Raw genomic sequence first — 18009 nt, forward strand, 5'->3', positions numbered from 1 at the left:
AGCATTTGCTTGCGCCATGGAATGTTGCATATATCTTGCATTCCTACTGCAGGTGGACAAGGCTTCATTAGTTGAGAGAAAGAGTTGTTGTTCCTAATAGATAGAGAGGCCTGAGAAGGAGAAATGCAATAACGGATGAGGGAGGAGTTCTCGTGGAAGCAGGACATGGCACCAAGGACGTACGAAATATTTCAACCTGTGAACATAGAGGCGAAGAAAGGAACCAGGAGGATGCTGGAAATGGAAATTTACTGGTGGTGCTATGGGGCGTGCCTTAATGCAGCGACTGTGTATGTTGTAATGTAGTTAGGGACAGCTGACACTCTGCTTTAGGACACCTTGAGGTGCAGCCCTCATCTTTGGCTTTGTGGCTTCATGCTACATGACCCTGGTTGGAGTTACTTTTTAGGAAAACTCTAACAGCTGAGACCTTTTCTCCCACTTTTGCTTAACTTACTTTAGGTTAGGATTTTCAGTTCAAGGTAGCATAGGGACAGTTAGGGATTTGTAGGGTCTTTACATGAACTTTTAATACAATCCAACGTACATTTTTGCCTTTTAATAGCATAGGCTGCTGTGATTGAGTTTGTCTATTTTTTTTCTTATACATACAAAATCGGTTCCGGAGATTTAGGTTCATCCTGTTTACATAGTATTTTTACACAATAATGCTCAGATTGGTGTATATTAATGTGTTTCAGAATTTGAATTAAACAAACTAACCTGAATTTGGCTGTCACCCTGAATTCTTAATTTGTAATGTGGACTCTTAAAAAATGTAGATATTGTGAAAGGAGTTTTCACTTTACCTCTCATACTGCATAAAAAGAACCATTGAGTCATGTTATTTAGGAATATGGGTACCAGCTTTCCCAGATATTAGTAGAGGATGGTTCTGCATCTAAAGTATGTGAAAACTTAGAACCAACTTTAGACTAACCTTGAGCCTTACCCCAGGGTCCCTAGTTTAGTGCCTACGAAAGGACATTTGAGGGCAAGCAGAGTTCCAATAGCACGCGGTAAACCCAGTGGTGGAGGAGAAGTAAGTATTAGTAGGGTTGTGTATGTTGACAGTTATGCTAGATTTGCAAGATTATGTTAGAAAGTTAGTCATGTGATGTCTGGCAGAGATGTTGTGAGAGTCGTGTGAATGTGGTGACAAGATATTGTTGAAATTGTTATTTGGTCCGACGTGGCCTAAGATCCAAAAATACTACTGAGATATCGTTCTAGACACATGGTGGAGGAATTGGTTTCCGATCAAAAGGAGAGTAGCAAATCAACTTGCAGCAAAAATGAGAAAGCATTTCCATGAATAGTTGGATCTTGCAAGCCTAAGCATTAGAAGTGGGGTTCCTGGTAGCACAGTGAAGCTCACTAAAATTGTATAGTGTTTTTGCTTTTAAAAGTTAAGGCAAAAGTTATATAGGCTCACACAACTTGTCCCATATTTTTTCCTGAAAACAAAAGTTGTCTTTCAGAGCTAGATAAAGTGAGGACCAGCTGACCTTATGTTGCAGCTACTGTAGATTGTGTATACCCCACTGTAATTTAACCAAGGTACCGATAATCTAAGAAATGTAAACAAAGATGGAGTTAGCCTTTCAATGAGGATGCCCTTGTGTTTGTACCCTGTATGTTACAAGTTTGAACTCTGAGGTGGTCCTCTTAGCTATTTATCCTTATGAACTTGATAAATAACATGCTATTAAATAAAAAATTCGGCGGACCAAACAATAATATTTACAATCATAAATGATTAACATATAAAAACATTTACCCAATACATCCAAAATTAATATGCAAAAACCCAAAAGAGTCAGAAAGAGCTTAAAGAAAAGATAGGAAAGGAATTCAAAGAGATTTCAAGGAAAACCGAAAAAAAGAGGGAACATATAGTATCCCACTAAAAATAATGTCATGCAGGTAATAGTATTACTAGCATGACAGCACCGTCGTGATTTGTCTGAGTGGCCTGGTTTGCCACTCAGACAGTGCCTGAGAGCCTGGGACTCTTCTCCCGGCTTTGCAAAACAGCCAGGTGGAGAAATGCTAAGTGCGCATGTCGGTTTGGCCATCCTAAGACGGCTGGCCAAATCATTACTTCTCCCTCCCTGCTCTGTGACAACAGCCCAGCCTGTCCCGCTGTAAACTGGCTCAGTACTGAAAAATAAAATGCTAATAAGATTACATTGTTGTTATTTTGTTTTTTGTTTTTGCACTGCTCAGAGGGGGTGATGCTCATCTGCCTTAACACAGGTGCCGCCACTGTTCCCATTGTGATCCATCGGAGAATTTGTATGCTCTTGTTCACAAAGCTGAATAGCATCACAAATTCCTGCCTCACTGTCTACAAACAGAAGCCCCTGCTCTACCTTCTAATGGACAGGGGAGAACCTGATCAGCCCAATTCCTTTACAAACACCCCCTTACTAAAATCCTGGTAGAACCCGATTATTCAGGGCTTTGTGCAAGTTTGCATTTAAGTTTACATTACGATGTAGGCACTTGTCTGCCTATTTTTTCATATCTTGGTGCAGTGTGCTATATGTGTGGATAGGCGTTTGGGTGGCCCACATCAGGGTAGTGGGCGCTATAAACATTCTACGGTGCTATATGCTATCCCACATATAGTTTTACATTCCCAGATCACTTGCTTATTCAAAAAGCCCCCTCTACATTCATAAAACTACGCATGAAAAAGTAATCTTACTTTAAAAAACAATAGAAACTTCTCCCCTTGCTATCTAATGACCTTCTACTTACACTCCATCCTCTACATGACTTACTCTCTCTAGGGTTAGCCTACTCCTGTCTACCTACGCCCTACTATTGTGTTTCTGCAAATTTCCCACCTCATACATCATAACCTCCTTGTTTGAAACCATGCCCCTGCAATCCAACAATACCTAATCTTCTTTTGTCCAGCCATTCATGCCACCAATCATTAGCATGACCTCACATACCCCCACTAATGACCACGAGTAACTACTATTAATGTAATAGACCACAAATAAACTGGAGTAAAATGTATGGGATGGTGGGAGCACACTTAAGAATGTAGGCAAGTAATGACACAAATATATATTAATTCCTCAATTTATGCTCAAATCCATAATCCATACTATAACTTGTCATCAGACTTAAAGGTCATGGATTGCTACTTCCTGGTGGTCCTACAGAGGTCAAATAGTGAATGAGATTACTTCTGGCTCACCTATGATTTAAGTTAAAATGACTCAATTCAAAGACATTGTATGGATGGTTAAGGGTTGTGTTGTTTATGGTGAAGCAGATCACGAGAGCGCAGCCTCAGATGATAGAATGAAGACAAGACGTCACGCCTCAGTGCTCTGCAGTAGTGTTGCACGCTCCTGTTTTGCCTTGTTGACTCTTCACTGTTCACTTTAAAGCTGTGATATTGCTAGTTTTTTAACCTGTCCCACAGCGAATGGTTATAGAAGTCTATGTCAGGACAAAAATAGACATTCAGGCAATTGCAGCTGTTAAGGCATGGAAGTGTACATATAAATGTGTGTCTTTCATAAAGTATCGCTCGCCTAAATCTTTGCAAACAATGACATTTCCTAAAGCATAATCCCGCCCTTTCACTGGCTGTCAATCCCTTGCAACTGTCAAGGACTGCACAGGTTCCCATGCAACGCCGTTAATTTAAATAACTAGTGCATTCAGGGAGTTTCAGCTTCTGTTCATTTCGCTGAATCAACTGGATTAAACATCCAGTGGTTTGCATAGGGAATAAATGGACTTGAATGTAAAAAGACGTATGACCACCAGTTGAAATCAATTTGAGTATAACAATACCCAGAACATTCCTGTGACATGTTTTTAAACCCCCCTATGGGATTCCTCTTTTGTTTCTCCTTTTGATTTAGCGCTTTACCAAAGGGGTCTCCCCTCCTCACTCTCCTATGGAGCTAGTATGTCCCATCAATTAGGGTAAGCATTGGGGACCGAGTTAACCAGTTTTCTTCTAAGTGCACAGATGAATGGCACAACCTGATGCACTTATAGCCACACACTTATAATTTGCATGAGTATGCGGCATCCCAGATGACCTTTTCCAGGCTTGTCATTGTATCACTTGTGTCTGGACTTCACTTTTGTTTTCTTTTACTACAGGTGTTAATTTTAGTCGCATACACGGTGGAGTGTGAAAGTGTTCACCCCACCAAGTGGAACCCTCACCAACAAAGCACGGTAAGGGCGGAGCCCGTTTATGTAGTATAGGTCCTGATGAATGCCATGGACCCCTTGGGGCCAGCAGGCAGAAACATGTTGACCACTTATAGTACAGTGGGGGGACAATAGAATCCCCAACACATCGACCATTGATTTTAAACACCATACAGATGCCAGTTACATTAAAATAATTATGACATCTGTAATGGCATGTTAACCTCATTCTCTTTTTGTAAGGGCCCCCACTTAGCCTTAGAAGTGCATCCCTGTCTTCATGTGCACAACCGCCCTCTATCAAACCAAGTTTTTAGAGGGCGAGGACTGGTCAATGATGAAGCATGACACCAGATGGTGTGTGAGACCAGTCTTTCACTTTTTGTGAGAGGCCTGCACTCGCAAATTAACACTATTACACTGTAGCACTTAGGTCATCATACTGGGAGCGGCTCTTTTGTGTTAAACGACATGGGTCATACCATCCCAGAATTTGAAATCTGGGGTTACACTTGTGGGGTAAGGAGCATAAGAATTGTTTGTTTATTCTCGACTTGTGCCAAATAAAGGTCATTCTTTGCCCTAAAGAAGTATCTTTAAAAAATAAAAAACTATCTTTATTGCTTTTTTTTATACTGTTTCATAGACAATAGGCACAACATTACATGGTTAGTATGCCATGACTAACAGTACAGTGTATCATTTTCCTCGCCTATGGTATCAGGGGTCATGAAGGCTCACTGGCCCAACAGGCAAGTCAGGAAGGAGAAGATCGAATAATAAAACTGTGTGCCTGTTCCTGTGCAGTGATTTTGGATAAAATGATTTATGATGCACCTTCACCTGAGTATCAACAATACAAGGCAGCGGGATAGCGCTGCACTTTATGTATGTGCATGCAATTACAGAACAGTGAGACACCTAAAGAGGTGTCTTTTAATGACTACGTTGTGTACTTTTAAAGCAGACCTGACTCTTCCACTGCACCAACTCTATGCAGTTTATGCCGCATAAACCTGGTTGTAAAGCAAATGAGCTCTCTGCAAATTAAGGGCTCACGCGGTGTTTACAAAGAGTAGTGGAAAAGGGACTAAAGCATCATGGGTTGGGATTAAAATTGAGAAGGAAAGGGTGCTAAGCTTAGATTTACAAGGAGGGTCAATCCACTGGATGTAATCCTGATACATTTTTGACCTCACTGTGCTTTTATATACATTTCAGCCACAAATTGGGAGCACTTGCAGTGTGTACTATACTAGTAGAACATGTGGTGAACAGTCAACAAAAGATCAGCACCTGCTTTGTTTTCTGAGAGAACTTGTCTTGTTGTGCTTGTGTTGGAATGTAGTCCTTAGGGCATGACACATTCCAGGCATAGACAACCAGGTGGATGATGCACCGTCTCGTTCGCAGTGGGCAAGATTCCGTGGTTTGGCACTGGAGGCAGAGAAGGCAGCGATGGCAGCTCCACATGAAATGTGGGGCATTGGAGCGTGGAGGCTTGGCAGCTGGTGGCTTTGACAGAGAAGTCATATTTGCACAGGTTTTGGGTTTTGGCAGTCAAGTACCAGGAAACAAGACAGAACGGGAAGGGTTTTCAGGCAGAGGAAAGATGATATGGTGAGGTTTGTGATGAGCCAGATTGACAAACACATATCCCCTGTAGCAATTACTCTGAAGTTGGCATGCATCGCCTTCTGTGAGAAGTGTATGTGGAGCCATTGACATTGGAAACAGGCACTGGTACGTAGGATGTTGGAAGGATGGAATAGGGGGAAAGGGAGGAGGAGTGGTTTGTGGTGACCAATTCGGTTGTCAATTTTGGAAGGTGAGATTTATGTGCTCACACGCCTGTGAGTTCATACTGTACATAGTGATCTTTACATTGATGTTCTTTGGAGCCTTTCTAGTGTCAGAGTGGTTTTTGCAAAAAACTATCAGTGGCAGCTGAAGGATGTGATGATGGCAGGAGGGACGATACAGATGAAAGTGAGAAAGAGCAAAATGTACCAAAGGACAGTTGGCTGTGTGGTGAAGCTGAATATGTCAGGGGTGAGGGCTATACATCCAGTGAGTGCAAGGGGGATGCTGTTGACATAGAGGAAAAAGAACAGGCCCTTTATTTTTCTATGGGAGGAAGGTAACTGTGCATCAGGAGCTGGAGATTTTGACAATATGTCTTAACAGGGAAGTTGGGATGGAGAACAGTTTGGCAACCAGTCATTCGGGATGGGATGGGTGTAGCCACTGAAGGGTTTGGGATAAGCCTGAAGGAGGGGTAGGTGAAAGGGCTGCAAAGATGGGTAGGGTTAAGCGAAGTCAAAAAGGCATGGGACAGCAGTACACTAATAAGGCTGATTTCCTTACCAGATGCAATAACTGCACAGAAAAATAAGGAGCTCTGGATTTACAGCCACTCCATTGGGATTTGGGCAAGTACACAAGCGGAAATGCAAAACTACGAGCAACAACTTGGGCTGGCTTTTAATTGGATGACAGTGTGGTGGTGTGGCCAAGGGGGCATGCGATGGGAGCAATTTATATTTACCTGGTCTGGTGGCTCAGTGGACTAATGCGTCCATTGCGAGGGCCTGTGTTCGACCTCATGGTCACAGGTTAAAGTCCGGCGGGTCCACTCAGCCTTTCATCCATCTAAGGTCGATAAAACGAGTACCATTGAGTTGGGTAACAATAAACACCTGTTATGCAGCGCCAAGATACCTCCGGATGAAAGTGTGCTTTACAAATACACATGTTATGTAATAGACATGTTACAGACCTGGCTGCCACGCCAGGTCTACTGCGGAGCAGGTTTTTTTGTGAGTTTAGGCGTGAAGTGAAACTAATTAGTGGTGGTGAGAGATAAAAATGTCTTAAGTGTTTCAAAAATTATTTATTATTTGATCACTAGGACATAGATAAAATGGTGTTGGAAAATAGTCCAAAATTAATTGTTTGGTTATTTCCAAAAAACTTTTAATATCAGTCAACATGTTTCTGCCTTAAAACGGTGTAAGTTTACCAGGCATTCATCAGGACGTATGAGTGGACTAAACCCTGGCGGTATGAGCACCCTAAGGCTCACCCTGACCTAGGGACGTGAATGTGAAAAGTAGACGTAAAAAAGTGAAAAAAAGTGCAAAGAAAGAGCTTGCTCCTTCCCGGTTACTCCTGGTTTAGGAGGATTACCGACTTAAGGTTACTGCACATGTATGGTGAATGCGATCGACACCATGGGTCACGGGAGGGGGTGGTAGCTTATTTGGCACACCGCCCTTGACACCAGGCACCCTCTCGGAACCTGAAACACCCTCGACCGGACCCCGACGATCGAAACAAAACAAAACACATTTCTCTGCTAGAGCAAAGGTCACCGTTTCGGCTACACGGGTTGCCATTGAACCTCGTTTTCCTTTCAGTTCTGCCCTGCAGAAAGCACCCCGCGGTCGCACTAATCCAGGCATGCTTGCAGCTGTACCTTGCTTCCTGGATTCAAGAACACTGCCATAAATTTCCCGTTCCCGGCAGCACATGTTTCAGTCTGGGAAGTAAACAACTCCTTTGCTTCTTTCTTTCTTCACTCACTGCTGTTATTTATAGGGCCGCATACAAGTTAAATGATTTGTAAATTAACCCTTATCCATAAAGCTGTAGTGCGGTTTTATCAAAGCAGAGTTTCCCGCTCGAGGGCGTCTCTTGGGTGTTTGGTAACAGTGGTTTGACGACTTGAGTTTGCCTGGGTAAGAAAGTTATGTAATATCGAGTGTCTGCTAGGGACTATTCCATAGACGGCCAGTGGCAATTTTCTTTGCTCCAAGTGTGGTTCTTTGTGTACCATAGAACACTCTTTTCTTGTTTGCCAAAATATTGTATACGACACTCAGGTATTGTTCAGACATGATGGGGTACACCTGTCCTGTTGGGAAACAGGATATACTTGGAGATGGTGACGGGGTGTTTTGGGGAAGGTGGAAGAGGCAGGGCTGAGGCACAAGAGGGACAGAAAGAACTTCAAGGGGAGAGGTTTTTGTAGTTGGCTGTGAGAGGGCTCTAGGGAAACATTTAGGTCGCAGGAGTGAGAAATCCAAGGAATATGTATGAAGGAAAAAAGAACTGGAAGGGAGGCTTGGTCCATTAGTGGGCATGCCAGGTATGCCAAAAGAAAGTGTTGAACCAAGCGTAAGGCTCTTTAGACCAGAGCACAATATGCGAAAACTGGAATTTATTAAATTTAAATGCTAATGAGAAAGTGGGCAGAGCCGGCCTCATTGCAGATGGATGATCCCTAATGTGCTCCTTCTGAGACTACTACTGCTTTACATGAATATCTACTCTCTGTAGGCAACTTTGTTTTTACAAAGATAGGCCTGTGGGCACAGGCTTAATGAAGTGGAACGTGCACTGCCCATAAAAGGGGCTCGGCAACCAGTTTGAGGCTTTTGTCCAGACAAGTCAACCAGCCGCAACGCACAGCAGCACCCGCCTATAGCCTTTTCAATACCAAAGCTTTGCGCTATGCCGCAACACCACTGCTTCGGAGAAGTCTCTACAAACTCTACACCACCTTGTTAATGATCATTCGTATACACACTCAAAAGAATAAAGAGGAGAACGCCTTTTTCTATGTGTGCATACTTTAAAGACTATCTCCAAATGGGATTGTGCATAAAATGAATAGCAAAGCCACCATCAGTAAATTGAAAGGAGGAATGAGAGTAGAAAAACGCTTTTTAAATGGCCCATTAGGGGTCATTGCTACGTGGTACTTGTTTTATGTATGAGTCAAATAATTATGTTAATTGTTGTTTTGTTATAATATTTGTAAATGGAGTATTTTTGATTGTGATGCCCATATATTTTTCTATTTTTTGTTGTGTTACACCATGCAGAATTTAGGCATCTGTTTATTTGAGTGAGGACGAATATAATTTCGATGGTTGTATACAAAATGCATTTGCAATAATCATGTACTACATGCCACTGTTTAATTTAGGTAATCACTGTTGTACTTGATTTGCATATATTTTTTCCCGCATTACAATTTTTGTCTGTACTCTGTTTGTAGCCCATGTGATGCGGGGTGATTAGGACTGACCCCTATTTAATTTTGCTGCAACACCACTGCTCCAACGCTTCAATGAGCAGCGACCAGAGATACCTACAATTGCAGAGGTGTTGGGGCTGCCGCTTACAGTAGAGTGGTACCAACACCGGGAGCTGCCAGTCTTTTACCAATAGCAAGCGAAACGGGCCCCACTGACTGGGAGAGTACCACACTCTTCTACTGGCCAAGAACTTACTATCAAGCCTCCGCTGGAGATCCCAGGGGTCTGCCATCGTAGATTGGGATGGTTCCATTCCTAAGACTTCATACCTTCTCCTGGTCATCGCCATGATTGTTTCTCTGGATCTCATTCCTTTTAAACACTGAAAGCTAGCCAGGAGGCCTGCCACCTAGAGGCTGGGAAGAGATATTGCAGCAATCCACTATATCTAAGACTCAGCCACTTTGTTTGGCTCATATAGGAGATTCTGTCATCAAGAGGGCATGATTAGTGTGAACAGCAAATGTGTAGTGTTCTGTTACGTTAGCACAACTTGCTCCTGATTAAAGCATCCGTACTGTATTTCATTTAACTGAGAAAAAACTTGTTCTTTTGCACAGCCTGCTCAAGACCGAGAACTAGATATAATTGTACCGCCTTGCAGTGCTTTTTTTGTAAAAAAAAAAAAAAAAGTGCCAGGGCCCTTGACAGGAAGCCACTGCAGCTTGCACCATCATTTGCCCCTACCAGCTCTGCCAATGACAGTACCAACACAATTACTAACCATCACACTCTTACAAGTGTGGCAATTCATACTATTCGAGGCCACCAAAACTATAAGAAAGGCTTGGGTAGCAGGTATTAGTTATTTGTTAATGCATATTAAATTAATAAACAGCTGTTGTGCTCATCCCAGACTGCGCCACCAGGTGGTAGACTGTCATAAGTGCCAGTGCTGAATATTAAGTTCTGGTGGAGCTCCGGAAACCACCGACTCAAATGAAGCACTGCTGCTTTGTCGCTTGATAGGAACTAGATACAAAAAAGCCTTGAGCATATGTAAATCTGCCACTAGTCCTCGCGCAGTATTCTCTGCCTCGAAATGATTAGAATCAGTTTGTAAGGGGAAACATCATTTACTACGAAGGCATTACCACGCATAACGTTTACCACGGTACACTTACCACGCAAACGTCTTTTCAACCCGGGTGCCTTCCACGACCGTCTTTACCACGCAAGTACGTTCTGCGTGGGCTGGGGGGAAGACGTGGTATTCCTTCCAGTCGTTCTGCGTGGGCTGGGGGGGCTGGGGGGGTCTCCCCCCCCAAAAAAAAACAAGGAGCGGGTTACTTAAATAAAAAAAAAACGCTCTTCAGTACCTCTGAAGTAAGAGGAAAGAGCCTCCCCCAAAGACGTGCCGTGTACGTCAAAATAGCAGTCCTTTTTACGGGCTCGGCGACGTCACCACTTCGTCAGAAGTGGGGAGGAGCTGCGAGCCGTATTGTAGCGGCTTTTTCGTTCATGCTGGATAAATTTTTCTTTGCTCGTGCATTTTCAGTGCGCTATTTTATTATCTTAATAGTGATTGGTCGTCGCGGTGCTGTTTTTTTAGTAGTCTTGATGCCATAGGGTATATGTAATGTTAGGCGGCCATTTTTGGCATATTCTGTGCGGTTACGCGCACGGCAGACCATTAATTTTAATTAGGAGCTGTCAGAGTGCCCGTGTAATGCAATCCAGATGGTCTGAGTGGTGAGCGCGTTCAATGTAAAATGACGAGAGACGAGGCAGCAGGCGAGGCTCACAGAAGATGACTCATATGTGCTCGTCCACACTGTAGTTCTTGTGTTTCCTGAATACTCTCATTTCCAAAGGCCGGCATTTTCTTCCTTTCCTCGCACGCTGCGCTGCACTATTTTTGTCTGTAGTTTCTGGTTCTCTGTATAAACTTGGGTTTGTGCATCAATGCAGGATTTCCGGCGCAGCACACGAAAGGCCTTTCAAAAAGGGCAGCCTTTTTCGTCTACGGTTTTAAAGGCAAACCAGTCAGTGTGTGGATTTTCATGTCTCAGCCGCGTAATATGTTATTAATAAAAAGGAAATAAAGGAGAACGTATCTCGAATGATCCACTCATGCAACAACACGATACGAGGCCAGTCGTCTCCTCTTCTGAACCAGCTTGAAAACCTTATAGTGTCTACACCACCAGTGCTACCACCACCAGTACTACCACCACCAGTACCGTACTACCACTACCAGTACCACCACCTCCAGTACTACCACTACTACCACTACCAGTACCACCACCACCAGTACTACCAGTACCACCACCACCAGTACTACCACTACCACCACCACCAGTACTACCACTACCAGTACCACCACCAGTACTACCAGTACTACCACCATCAGTACTACCAGCACTACCACCACCAGTACTACCACTACTACAGCCACCAGTACTACCACTACTACAGCCACCAGTACTACCACTACCACCACCACCAGTACTACCACCACCACCAGTACTACCAATACCACCACCACCAGTACTACAACTACCAGTACTACCAGTACCACAACCACCACCACTACTACCAGTACTACCACCATCAGTACTACCAGTACTACCACCACCAGTACTACCACTACTACAGCCACCAGTACTACCACTACTACAGCCACCAGTACTACCACTACCACCACCACCAGTACTACCACTACCAGTACCACCACCACCACCAGTAATACCAGTACTACCACCATCAATACTACCAGTACTACCACCACCAGTACTACCACTACTACAGCCACCAGTACTACCACTACTACAGCCACCAGTACTACCACAACCACCACCACCAGTACTACCACCACCACTAGTACTACCAGTACCACCACCACCAGTACTACCACTACCAGTACTAGCAGTACCACAACCACCACCACTACTACCAGTACTACCACCATCAGTACTACCAGTACTACCACCACCAGTACTACCACTACTACAGCCACCAGTACTACCACTACTACAGCCACCAGTACTACCACTACCACCACCACCACCACTACCACCACCACTAGTACTACCAGTACCACCACCACCAGTACTACCACTACCAGTACTACCACTACCAGTACTACCAGTACCACTACCACCACCACCAGTACCACCACCACCAGTACTACCAACACCAGTACTACCAGTACCACCACCACCACCAGTACTACCACTACCAGTACCACCACCACCACCAGTACTACCAGTACTGTGAGTAGTGAGTAGTGAGTAGAGTAGTGAGTAGAGTAGTGAGTGCAGAGTAGTGAGTAGTGAGTAGAGTAGTGAGTAGTGAGTAGAGTAGTGAGTAGAGTAGTGAGTAGAGTAGTGCAGAGTAGTGAGTGCAGAGTAGTGAGTGCAGAGTAGTGAGTAGAGTAGTGAGTAGTGAGTGTAGAGTAGTGAGTAGAGTAGTGAGTAGAGTAGTGAGTGCAGAGTAGTGAGTAGTGAGTAGAGTAGTGAGTGCAGAGTAGTGAGTAGTGAGTAGAGTAGTGAGTAGTGAGTAGAGTAGTGAGTAGTGAGTAGTGAGTAGAGTAGTGAGTAGAGTAGTGAGTAGAGTAGTGAGTAGAGTAGTGAGTAGTGAGTAGTGAGTGCAGAGTAGTGAGTAGTGAGTAGAGTAGTTAGTAGTGAGTGGAGTAGTGAGTAGAGTAGTGAGTAGTGAGTGCAGAGTAGTGAGTAGTGAGTAGAGTAGTGAGTAGTGAGTAGAATAGTGAGTAGTGAGTAGAGTAGTGAGTAGTGAGTAGAGTAGTGAGTAGAGTAGTGAGTAGAGTATTGAGTAGTGAGTGCAGAGTAGTGAGTAGTGAGTAGAGTAGTGAGTAGAGTAGTGAGTAGTGAGTGCAGAGTAGTGAGTAGTGAGTAGTGAGTGCAGAGTAGTGAGTAGAGTAGTGAGTAGTGAGTAGAGTAGTGAGTAGTGAGTAGAGTAGTGAGTAGAGTAGTGAGTAGTGAGTAGAGTAGTGAGTAGAGTAGTGAGTAGTGAGTGCAGAGTAGTGAGTAGAGTAGTGAGTAGAGTAGTGAGTAGTGAGTGCAGAGTAGTGAGTAGTGAGTGCAGAGTGAGTTTGCAGAGTAGTGAGTAGTGAGTGCAGAGTGAGTGTGCAGAGTAGTGAGTAGTGAGTGCAGAGTAGTGAGTAGTGAGTGCAGAGTAGTGAGTGCAGAGTAGTGAGTAGTGAGTGCAGAGTAGTGAGTAGTGAGTGCAGAGTAGTGAGTGCAGAGTAGTGAGTGCAAAGTAGTGAGTGCAGAGATGTGAGTGCAGAGTAGTGAGTAGAGTAGTGAGTGCAGAGTAGTGAGTAGTGAGTAGAGTAGTGAGTAGTGAGTAGAGTAGTGAGTAGAGTAGTGAGTAGAGTAGTGAGTAGTGAGTGCAGAGTAGTGAGTAGTGAGTAGAGTAGTGAGTAGAGTAGTGAGTAGAGTAGTTAGTAGTTTTTAGAGTAGTGAGTAGAGTAGTGAGTAGTGAGTGCAGAGTAGTGAGTAGTGAGTAGAGTAGTGAGTAGAGTAGTGAGTAGTGAGTAGAGTAGTGAGTAGAGTAGTGAGTAGTGAGTAGAGTAGTGAGTAGAGTAGTGAGTAGTGAGTGCAGAGTAGTGAGTAGTGAGTAGTGAGTGAAGAGTAGTGAGTAGAGTAGTGAGTAGTGAGTAGTGAGTATGAGTAGTGAGTGCAGAGTAGTGAGTAGAGTAGTGAGTAGAGTAGTGAGTAGAGTAGAGTAGTGAGTAGGACATCACAGGCAGCAGCTGTGCAAGCTTCTTACACTCACAAGGAGACCACAGGCAGCTGAGGTGCAAGCTTCTCCCACTCACAAGAACGACATCACAGGCAGCAGCAGTGCAAGCTTCTTACACTCACAAGGAGACCACAGGCAGCAGAGGTGCAAGCTTCTCACACTCACAAGAAGGACATCACAGGCAGTAACGGTGCAATATTCTCACACTCACAAGGAGATCACTGGCAGTACACACCACATGAACACACTCCATAACACATAGCAACAATACATTGGCATTTACAATACCATTAGCTCAAACTCAAATAAATCCGAGCCCGATTGCATTTCTAATGCTTGTTTAATTTTGGTAGACGTGTTTTGACGCTTGATCCATGGTGGATGGAAGTAAGGGCTGCTGGTGAAAGACGTGCAGGTGTCAGGTAAGAATATAATCTTTATTAAAAAAATATATATAATTTAAGCGCACATTAAATTAAAAGAATTTATAAATCTAAGGTAATTTGTAGTTTTTGATTGTTTAAAAAATCGATCGATTGGGTTGTTATGAAGTTACTACATACTCAAGACATACTTTTTTTGCCTATCAGTTTCATTATGTTTATTACAGAGTAATTTGTGCTTAATGGACGTTGGATGCTTAATGACGTTTCTACGCGTGGTATAATCCTTCGTTGTAAATTCCAGCGTGGTAAAGCCACTTGCGAAGTAAAATTCGCCTGGTAAAGCCACACGTGGTAATTGTAAGCGTGGTATAATCATATATTCTTTGTAAGCTCTAGCGCCCTGAGAGCAGACGCTCTGAGGCAGAAGCGCTTCCCCGTGTTAGTTTTATTTGTACCTGTGGTGTGTATAATTTGCCACCAATCAGGACACGGGAGCCAGTTTGCTGTAACCACGTTTATTTCTATAATACTCCTAAAGAGCGCCGAGCCGCGGCTGACTGCCGGCTCTGCTCTCGCAATTTGGCGCCACTCGCGCTGGGCTGCGCGCGCAGCCAGTGATGGCCGCCGGTGCGTCACGTGAACGACGTGACGCGCATAGACTAGACTGTCACTACATATCTCCCCTTTTTCCAACACATAACATTAGTAACTTACAGTCCGTCGCTCAAATCATAGTCTCTGAACCTCATGGGCTTGACCACCACCCTGCCGCTCCGGGTCAGTCTTACCGGGGTGGAGTGGTTCTCTTCCTCGCCGCTTCTCCTGCTTCCTCGTGCCTCTACTTGTCCATTCACCTCACTCCTGTTATCTCCGAACCTCTGCTCTTGCTCGATGCTTCCCGCCTTCGCCTGTCGCTGTTCTTCTCCTTTCGTTTCGAGTTCCGCCTCCTGATGTTCTTGCTGTCCGAGTTCGTGCTCTCCATTCTCTCCATCTGCTCCTCCATAGTCCCATGTTAGGATCTTATTGCATCTTGCCATGCGGTCCTGTGACCATACATTTCCGTCACTCAATCTGGCCGCTCTACCCATTATTTCCTTCACCTGCATGGGCTTGCTGTATTTGCTCTCTCCCTTCCTTTGTAGTATGGGTAACTTTACTCTCACCCATTCCCCTTCTTTCAGTTCAGTGTCTTTCACATTCTTCCGCTCATTGTAATGTTTCGTGTAGATCGCTTGTGCTTTCTCTATGTTGGCACGTACCACTGCGGGGGACCATTCGCTAACAATTGTCTTCTCTTTCCACACCCGATTGTCTTGGGTGAACGGATCCCGGCCGCGCAATACTTGGAAGGGGCTGTAGCCAGTGCCTGTGGGAGTGATCCTGTATGCCCACAACATATGCCCTATGTCCTTCTCCCAATCTTTGTTGTCCACGATGGCTGCTTGTATCGACCCCATCACCACTCTGTTGAAGCGTTCTACTTGGCCATTCCCCGCTGGGTGGTATATGGATGTGTGCTTCGCTAGGATGCCATTTCTTTGCGTGAAGTTGTTCCATTTATCCGATCTGAACTGGGGCCCATTATCGCTGAGGATGGACTTTGGGATGCCTTCCCTCACAAAAGTGTCAGCCAGAAATGTTACGATGGTTTCTGTGTCCATTGTTTCCTCTATCTTCACTTCTGGCCACTTCGAATATTTGTCTACTAGGACACACACATACTTTTGGATTCCTTGTGTGTCTAGGATGGGGCCTAGGATGTCTACCGACAGCTCCTCCCACGGATTTTTCGGAGGTTCGAACATACCCAGCGCCGGGCGCAGTGGTTTGAGTGTCTTGTCTGCACCCTGGCACCTTGCACAATCTCTTACATGCCGTTCTGCTCTTATATCCATTCCCGGCCACCAATAGTCTTGTTTGGACCTCAGCTTGAGTTTACCAATGCCCAGGTGTCCTTCGTGTAGCATGTCCAGCAGTCTGGGGATGATGCTCGTTGGGGGGACGACCTTCTCACCTCTATACATGAATATCCCTTGGCCATCCATGGACAGTTCTTCCCTGACTTCGAAGTAGGGGTTGAGTTCCCCACGGGTGTGTCTCTTATCAGGCCAACCTTGGGTGATGTATACCTTCACTTCTTCTAAGGTCTTGTCTTCCGCATACGCCTGTTCCCACTCTTGAAGGCTGATGACCTTTTCGTGATCCTCCATGAGTGCTACCCACTCTTCTGTCCCCGCTTTGTCTTCCTCACTGGGTTCCATGGCCGCCGCTCTGCTCAAGTAGTCTGCAACTTTGTTCTTGCTGCCTGATATATGTTCCACGTCATAACTGAATTCCAGTAGTTTCAGTGACATTTTGGATATTCGGGGCGCGGCATCCGCGTGCCCGCTCGATGTGAGCACCTTCAGTAGCGGTTTGTGATCCGTCCGCAATTGGAACAGTGTGCCCCACAGGAATTGTCTGAATCTCGTGGTGGCCCACACCACTGCCAGCATTTCTTTTTCTATCACACTGTACTTTTTTTCAGTTTCACTCAGTGTGCGTGAAGCGAAACTTAATGTTTCCAGTCTTCCCTGTCCTCGGTCTTGCATGAGGACGGCACCCAATCCTTTATCGCTGGCGTCAGTGGTTAGTACTGTCGTTCCTTGAGGGTCGTACCCTTGGAGCGGTATTGCTCCTGCCACTTCCTTTTTGATGACTTCAAATTCTCTCTGTGTGTCCTCTGACCAGCGGAATTCCGTGTTCTCTTTTGTCAGCTGTCTCATGTGATGAGTCTTGGAGGCAAAGTGCTGCACAAACTTTCCATAGTACTCTGCCATTCCCAGGAATGATCGGACCTCTTCCTTGTTGGTGGGGGGCGGTGCTTCACAGATCGCCCTTACGTTTTCTGCTTTTGGAGTCACGCCTTGCACTCCTATCTCGTGTCCAAGGTAGGTCACCGAGTTCATCCCTATCCGGCAATTGGACCATTCTGCCGTGAGTCCTTTCCCTTCCAAGATCTTCAACACTTTCCCAAGCTTTGCGTCGTGGTCTGGTCTGTCTCTCCCCATCACCAGGATGTCATCCTGGAAGTACTGAACGTCGGTGATGTCCTTGAACAATTGGTGCATCAGTTTCTGAAACACCGCCGCTGCCGAGGCCAGTCCAAATGGCATCCGGCGGAACTGATAGCACCCAAACGGGGTGATGAACGATGTTAGTTTCCTGCTCTCCGGGTGCAGAGCTATCTGATGGTAAGCGGATGTCAAGTCTATAGTGGAGTACCACTTAATTCCCCTGGTGCTAGCCAGCATCTACTCTATTCTGGGTAAGGGGAACCTTTCCACCACAATGTTCTTATTTAGTTCCCGCAGATCGACGCACAGCCGGACCTTACCACTGGGTTTCTTAACTACCACCAAGGGCGCCAGCCACTCGGCACATGTGATGGGCTCGATGATCCCCTTTCTTTCCAAGTCTTGGAGTTCCTCCCGCACTGCTTCCTTCACTGCTAGCGGGACATTTCTTGCTTTGTGGGCCACCGGTACGGCGTCTTCCTTTAGGATGATTTTGTGGGCGAACTTTTCCAGTCTTCCTACTGTGCCCCCGAACACCTTGGGGTATTCACTCCTCCA

Source organism: Lissotriton helveticus, chromosome 9 (assembly GCF_964261635.1).
Source record: "Lissotriton helveticus chromosome 9, aLisHel1.1, whole genome shotgun sequence".
Taxonomy (NCBI): domain Eukaryota; kingdom Metazoa; phylum Chordata; class Amphibia; order Caudata; family Salamandridae; genus Lissotriton; species Lissotriton helveticus.